An 8,520-nucleotide genomic window follows, 5' to 3' on the forward strand; every position below is an offset into this window, starting at 1 on the left:
TTTCTGATGTTCCTAACAAGGATTTTAAATGGCCTGCTTGAGCTATAAAACAATTATGCACCAAAAAAGGAATACCAGCATGCAAAAAAGAGAAGCTGGCATAGTTATAGTTAGACAATATCTAGCAGACCAACGTGTAAAATAAATTCTTTTTTCTGTGATGATTAAAATTATAAACATTTTGTCAGATTTTTAAAACTTCTTGGTGTCAATAATGGCAGGTTCATTTTAGTTGATTTCAGACAGTCAAATATTGAAAGAAAAGTTGGTAGACTAGCACAGCAGATCAAAGCATTTATACATGATATACAAATTCAAAATAGAACCCAGTAGGCTTATCACTTCAGGCAAATAATGTTGTGTCTCTGCAGTCTACATGCTTTGTGCTAACCACACCGGCACATTGTAGCTAAGTACTATCTTAGAAACAGATATAACCCTGTTGTGCCCCCGCAAACCATGCTAAAACCTCAACATCCTCGTTTTACTTATGACAACAGACTTTACGATGCATACAAAATAATCTGCTTTGTTACCAGAATAATTTCTTCTTACAGCACGTACAACTCTGTCAAAATTTCATTGTATTTCATCCCCCAGATTCTTGAGACATTACATATGTATACTCATACAAGACTATGTCTTCTTCTTCTTGTGTGAAAAATACTATGAGGATATTAAAAATTTCCAAAAGAGAACTGCATAGTAAATTTACATTTTTTCTTTTTTTCCATGTCTAATTTCTTTAGTAAAAGCCAGCATTAATCACTAGGTGTTGAATTCCAACTTTACATACTGATGTTCTCTGTGGGAAATTAGAAAGGTATTCTTCTCAGAAAGGTTCTCCTATGATCTGTAAATCCCAATGAGGTAAACAGGTACTTCAGCTACTGAAAATCGTGAATTGCTGTTTTAGGTAGGATTCTTAAATTCTTGCTCCTTTTTCACACAGTATATGTTTTATCAATGTCCTGGAATAGAACAAAATCATTACTGATAAAGTTTGAGAATAAGCACAAATTCTGAAGTTACGCTGAATAATAAAAAGTGAAATGGATTGCATGGTGAAGTATGAAATAGTACATGTGAAAGACAGTACATATTTCTATATTGTCAAGGCAAAGGCATAATTTAAGAAGCAAAGAATGTATGTCCTGACAATACCAACTTATTTTTTTATAACTGTTACAACTTGATTATAATTGAGTTTCACAGTGGATATCCAATAGACTTTGATTCCCAGCATAATGCTGGGACCCAGAGAACAAAATAGGTCCAGTATTTAGGAAGGGGGAAAGCTAAGTAGCTATGCACTCAGTTTTGGCAGTGGAGTTACAGTCATATCTTGTTCAGTTTAATATCTAAGCTTCAAGCAGAATGTTGAAAACTGGAAAGTGTTCAGAGAATAACCATGAGAATGATGGGGAATCATGTTTTGTACACGAAAATTCAAGGAACTTGTTCTTTTTAACTCATCAAAGGAAAAGTTAAGGGGTGGTCATGTCAGATTTCCATTTACAAGGATCCGTATAAAAAGTCTCCATTCCAGTAGACATATAGATATAGCAAGACTCAATGGCTGGAACTTTTAGGCTTCAAAATAACACAGAGATTTTTAGCAGGGAAGAGGATCAAGTGTTGAAACAAGGTCAAGGAAAATTTCTCATCACAGGGTCATAAAATGAAGATGAATAACGCTTTTAAATCCAGTTTGTGATGGAAGCTGGGATGAAATATCTGCATTTTTGATATTAAAACACACACACACACACACACAAAAAAAAAAAAAAAAAACAAAAAAAAAACACCTTGAAACCTAGTTCAGCTTTCAGTTAATCATTTTCAATGTGTTAGGTCCTTTTTTTCAAAGTTTGCTGTAACTTACTATTTTATTTCCTGTACTCCCTAATTTCACTTGCCTTAGTTATTCTTTTGTATGCTGCATAGAAAATGCCTTGGGTAGTCTACCTTAGAAAGCATGCAAGAGTTTATCTTAACAATACTCTTATCATGATTAAAACAACTTATAGTCCATCCCTGCAAAAAAAAACTCAAAAACAACTAACCAGAAAATACTGCTGAGTTAGGAAGTCTCTTAACACTTACTGACTGGCATAAAATTTCTCTGCATAAATATGGCTCAATATTTCATTCTGTGAAGAATCCAGGCTGTGATCAATTCCCTATATAAAAAGAACCACTCTGGGCACATCTCTCAGGAAGCAGACTGGCACAGGAAGATTCAAAACATTTTGCAATTAACCAGAACATTTTCTAAGGCACTATTTTTCTCACTTCAGAATGTGGCTATGTGATGTCACATTGTCACCATGCTAGCGAGAAAAGTTCCTCAATCTGCTCTGTGGTCCATACCTCAAAATTTCCACTGAGCATGAGGTTCAGCCATGGTTTCTTTTCACATTCTTTACAAGTGAAGCAAGCCATCTTGTGAAAAGCTTCTTAGCTATGCTGAGTTTTCTTAATGCATGAAGACTGCCAAAGAGAAGTTCTCCAAACCATTCAAAAGACACAGTATGGCAGATATAATCCAAAAATCAAGCATACTTCACAAGCTTGTATGCAATATTGTAGCTATAATTATGAAATTAAAGCAACAGCAATCAAAAAAAAATCAAAAGATATTCACTTTATCAGTACAAATTACTTGCTTTGGTACTGCTTTTGTTACCTCCAAAAGATTCTATTACAAATATGCTCATTCATAAATAAAATGCAATTTTATTTCATTCCTGATTTTACAAACTTCCCTTGGCACTAGAATATAAAATATTTTGTTTCCTTTGATTTTAAGTAGCACGTATAATGAATATTCTGTAGTTTGGCATCTTATCTTTGGACATTCCTGCAAACTCAGGGACAGATTCAAAGGGCTGCACCTCTGGAAGGAGTAATCTCTTGCAATGATAAAAACAGGGGATTTGCTAGCTGGGGAGCAGTTCCGCTGAAAAGGTCCTGTGGATCTTCATGGACAGCAAGCTGAACATGAGCGCAGCATGCCCTGGCACCAAAGGCCAACAGCATCTTGGCATCTATTAACTGGAACATACCTAGTAGAATGAGAAAAGTCACTGTTCTTGAGCAATTACTCATTACTTCTAGAATAGTGTGTCCAGTTTTGGGACTCCTGATACCAGAAAGACATTAACAAATGGCAGAAGGTTCAGTGGAGGGTCACTAAGAGGGTTGGAGGATTGACCTCTTTCCAGGGGAGGACAGGCTGAAGAAACTGGGCTTGTTCAGCCTGGAGAAGAGCAGTCTCTGAGGGAATTTAACAGTAGTTTTACAATACCTGTGATACAGTTATCAGGAAGATGGAGTCAAACTCTTTGCTGCGGGATATGGCAGGAGGACATGAGAAAATGGGCAAAATTTGAAATATGACTCATTCTGAGCAGACATAGGAAAAAGCTGATGAAAGTCCAGCAGTGGAACAGGTTGCCCAGAGAGGTTCTGCAGTCTCTGTCCTTGAAGTTTTTCAAGACCTGACTGCATAAATCCCTGAGCAAACTGGGCTGACCTCATGCTGCTGATTCTTGAGTAGGAGATTGGACTAGATGACCTCTGGATATTTCTTCTGAATTATTCTATCATGTTTATTATTTTCAGTTATACCATGCAAAACCACTGATTTCATTGGCATTGCACAAGCATAACTAATGGGCTCTTAATAAGTAGTTCTCCTGGGGATGAAAATGGTTAAGAGTCCTATAAAGTGTTATTGCTTTTCTTATTAGCACCATAATGAGAGGAGTGAAAAAGTGAATATACATCCTTTCTTTACTCAGATCAACAGGTATGACTTTGGCTATCTCCAGGTAGCACCATTGTCCTGCAGAAATGTCATCTTCCACTGTCACTTTTAAGTGTGTGCTCAATTTCACCCCTGGCTTTTACATATATGCATTATGTACTTTATGAATAATTTATATCTAGAAGTTGATTTAATAAAGTTAAAGAAAATAGAAATAAAACACCACTACCTACATTTTGTTTAGGAGCATTCATTTTGAAAAGGTAAGGGGATTTTCCTGACCTATGATTATTCCATTCATAATTTTAAAACTCTCTCAAACATTTTGAATTTCATAGAATCATAGAACATCCCGAGCTGGAAGGGAACCACAAGGATCATCGAGTCCAACTCCTGGTACCACACAGGTCTACCCAAAAATTCAGACCATATGACTAAGAGCATTGTCCAAACGCTTCTTAAACTCCGACAGGCTTGGTGCCATGACTATGTCCCTGGGGAGCCTGTTCCAGTGTGTGTCTACCCTCTCAGTTTCATTTCCTTTGTTTTCCGTAGTCACTTTACATTCAAGATTTCTTACTTTCATTTCTCATGAGCAGTATCTTCAGATGTCCATGCACTTCTGAATAAGTGGTCGTCGACTTAGCAGCTTTGTCTGATGGCCTTGCTCCTTTAGCATAATGCAATGGTTGTCTGTACTTATCTCCCACTATGAATATCATACCTGTTAAAAGATAGCAGCAGTACCTGCCAGTAGCAAAGAATGTGCCATGCCCACTTCAAAGTTTAATTTAGGCAAAGACTTTGGTTTTTCTCTTTTCTCTTTCTCATAACAATAGTTCATATTTTCTTTGTTTCAAATATGTGTATATATGTGGGCTGAACAAGTAACCTCCGCAACTCCTCATACATCACCTTCCCTTCTAGTCCCTTCACCTTCTTTGTAGACCTCCTTTGTACACTCTCCAACAGTTTTATGTCCTTCCTATGTTGTGGCACCGAATGCTGCACACAGTGCTGGAGGTGAGGCTGCACCAGCGCAGAGCAGAGCAGGACAATCCCTTCCCTTGGCCAGCTAGCAGTGCCGTGCCTGATGCACCCCAGGGTGCAGTTGTCCCTCCTGGCTACCAGGGCACACTGCTGGCTCATGTTCAACTTGCTGTTGACCAGAAGCCCCAGATCCCTTTCTGCGGGGCTGCTCTCTGGTCTCCTGCCCCGCAACCTGTACGTATAGCCAGGGTTGTCCTGTCCTACGTCCAGAATCCAGCACTTGCTCCTGTTAAACTTCATATTGTTGGTGACTGCCCAGCTCTCTCATTTGTCAAGATCTCTCAGCAAGACCTCTCTAACCTTGAGGGAGTCAACCGCTCCTTCCAATGTAGTGTTGTCTGCCGACTTACCTCCTACGCATTCAAGTCTTGCATCCAGGTCATTTATGAAAGCATTAATGAGAACTGGCCCTAAAACGAAGCCCTGTGGAACCCCACTGGTGACTGGCTGCCAGCCCCATGTGACCCCTTTTGCTAGAAACCTGTGAGTCCAACCTTTCAGACAATTGCTCACCCATTGTATTATGTATTTGTCTAGCTGCATGCTGGACATTTTGTCCAGAAGGGTACTGTGAGAAACATTATCAAAAACTTTGCTGAAATCCAGAAAGATTACATCGACTGGCTTCCCTTGTTCAACCAGGTGGGTGACTTTGTCATAAGAGGAAATTAAGTTCATTTAACAGAACGTACCCCTTATGAACCTGCGTTGGCTGTGAGCAATGACTGTTGTCTTTCAAGTGTGTTTCAATAACTCCCTTAATAATCTTCTGGGAGTTTTCTGGGCATTGTAGTGAGACTGACAGGCCTGTAATTAGTGGGGTATTCCTTCTCAGCCTTCTTGAAAACTGGGACAACATTTGCCAGCTTCCAGTCAACTAGGACCTCTCCAGTTTCCTAAAACCATTGAAAAATAATTGAGAGATGTCTCAATGACATTAACCAGCCAGCTCTGTGAGTACGCTGGGATGAATTTAACACACAACAAAACTTTGTGGTACCATGACAGCTTAAGTTCAATTAGGATATGTTGGACTTGATTTAGCATTGTATTTTCGTTTTCAGCCCCATAATGATTAATAGTGACACAATGAACACAGCTTTTTTTTTTTTTTTTTTTTTTTTTTTTTTTTTTTTTTTTTAAACTGGGCATGTCATTCACATTGTTACTGGGAGGAAGCCTGAAAGGGAAAAAGGATGGTCTTGTGGTTAGAGTTCTGCAATAAGGATATGTCTACTTTGTCAAATGTAATGCAATATAGAGGTGTCAAAGCTGGATCTAAATAGGTTAATTAGTTAATTCAGGCACTGGCAGCAATCCTGCTGCAACAGAGGCTGGTAATTTACTATAGTGCCATGGCTAAATTTAGAGCACCTGAACTTCATACCATGTTAAGCAGGCATAGATCCTTTGGAGACAAAAATCAGCTTTCTGAAAAATGCCTCTCATCTTTTCATTCTTACATTAGATAATAGAGGGTATTAGCTTATTTCAGTATGAATGGGGTTGCCAAGAATCCATAGCATTTTTTTTCCATATTTTTAGATTAACATTTATTTCTTCATGTTTTCTGCCTAACACTTTTAACAACAATTAACTTTTACTTTAAAGGAAATATGTTTTCAGTACCTCAGCCTATTTGGCTTTTTTTTCTCCCTTACCACATCCTTTAAAATCTGTTGAATTAGATGAACCCTCTGAGGCTTAGCCTATGGCATATTTTCACCTCTCATTACCTGAATTACCTAGACTACTTGATAGTCAGAACAACCTTTTCTTTTCCTCAGGCAAACTATCCTAGTTTGAATTGACCTTTCTTCAGTCTAGAACTAAGGCAAAAGAGAAAAATCTTCCTGTTACTTCATTGTTGCCATGATCAATAATAAGTCCAAAGGTTAAAATGCAGGACTCCTTAAAAATCCAAAGCTGAGCAAAGGAAGGGCTAGGGTGGCTTCTCAGAAACAGATGAATTAGAAGTAAGAAACAGATTTCCTCTGCTCTACCACTACCCACATCTGAACATACAAACAACAAAAACAATGGTAAGGTAAGGAACAAAATGAGGACAAACTCAAAATCAAAAAAAAAAAAAAAAAAGAAAGAGCTGGTAGTCAGATAAAATCAAAGAGATTGTTTCCTACCTGCAGTTTGTTTTGGAGCATTTATACTCATAGGGTGATTTCTTGTCTCTGCTAAAATCAGTGGACTGTTTGTTACTCATTTCATACTAAGCCAAATTTTCATCTGGATATTTTACTTTTTGATTGTGAGAGACCTCATCCTAGAGTACCCCACAAAAAGTATTTACGAAATACATTTACATATTTACAAAATTTACTAAAAGTAAATGCTCTGAGTGTTTTTTAGAAAAGTGTCCATGTATGATTGCAAGAGATTAAGAGAAAGAGATTTCAGATCACATACCAGTTTATTTTAACAGTTAATTACACTCATGTGCAACCTCTTCTTCAGACTAAGTTCTACCTTCAGAGTCCAGTGTTTGGACTTGCTTATGCTTTATGTTCCAAGCTGAAAGGCCTTATTTCTTTTGGAAGCTAGATACAATGATGAAGTATTTTCTTTATCCTTCATTTAAAGTGAACAAATAAACTGAAGTTCTGATGCCTCTCTGCATTTGTCTGTGTGGCATTCTTTTATATTACTGAGCTCACATTCTGGAATCAAGCATCCCAAGTATTCGGTCAGACTTTACAGTTTCACTTGCATTAAACTTATCTAGAAACCATGTATCATTCAATATTCACAATTCTCCCACCTTATATCTTCTATTTAATAAATTGCTAACAAAAAAATCTGTTATGTTTTTACAGTAGAAGAGGCCACATATAAACACATATGTAACACAGTTATAAAGCACGATATCAGCTTAAAAAAATCAGTGAGCCCTTACTACTGCAGTACTAATTTTTTCTTTAAAATGTGTTATTGACACCATCTGTGCTCTTTGTGAACCTCAGGAGGATTTGGGGGATGTGCTGTCTTCTAGCAGCTTAAGTCATTATCTGTGAGGTTTAGAGCTGGTCATGAGCACATCAAAACTCTTGGGAACTTAGTTATGAAACACAGAGCTCACCTCAGTGTTGGTTTTATATATGCAATGTGAGTGGACTAAGCACTCTCAGAGTCAGAGAGCAGGCTTAGCTGTTAAGCGCAGTTAGGTGCTGTAATTTGCGTTTTCAGATCTCCATTATTCATTGTTCCTTTTTAATCTGTAGGCAAGTGCTGATGCCAGAACTGGGTGAAATTACTCACCTGTTCTATATTTAGAAGTACAAACTCATTCTCATGTAACATAGATTTGCAAATTTTTATGTTATATCAAACAGAATTTGGTTTGTTTGACAGGAGTTGCACAATATTTTGAAAAATATTTTACCAGAGGTTTTCAGGATAATGCTGTTACAATGGCAGGTTAATGGAGTTGGCTGTGTTAAACTATTGCTCACGATCGGGCTTTTATCTCAGATGAGTGAAGCATACACAAAACAGAAGTCAGGCAGAGTTTCAGGAAGCTTGGCAGAAAGAATGTTAATTTCTATTACAGGTATAAAAGCTTTTGTGTACTAAATAGTTTGCCTTCGTGTAAGGAATGCCATCTGTTTTCAATAGTGAAGTGTCAAGAATACTGACTTTACTGTGCATTCATGTTTTTATAAACTGAAAGATACGTGTCAGCA

Source organism: Anser brachyrhynchus, assembly GCF_964034855.1.
Source record: "Anser brachyrhynchus genome assembly, chromosome: Z".
Lineage (NCBI taxonomy): Eukaryota > Metazoa > Chordata > Aves > Anseriformes > Anatidae > Anser > Anser brachyrhynchus.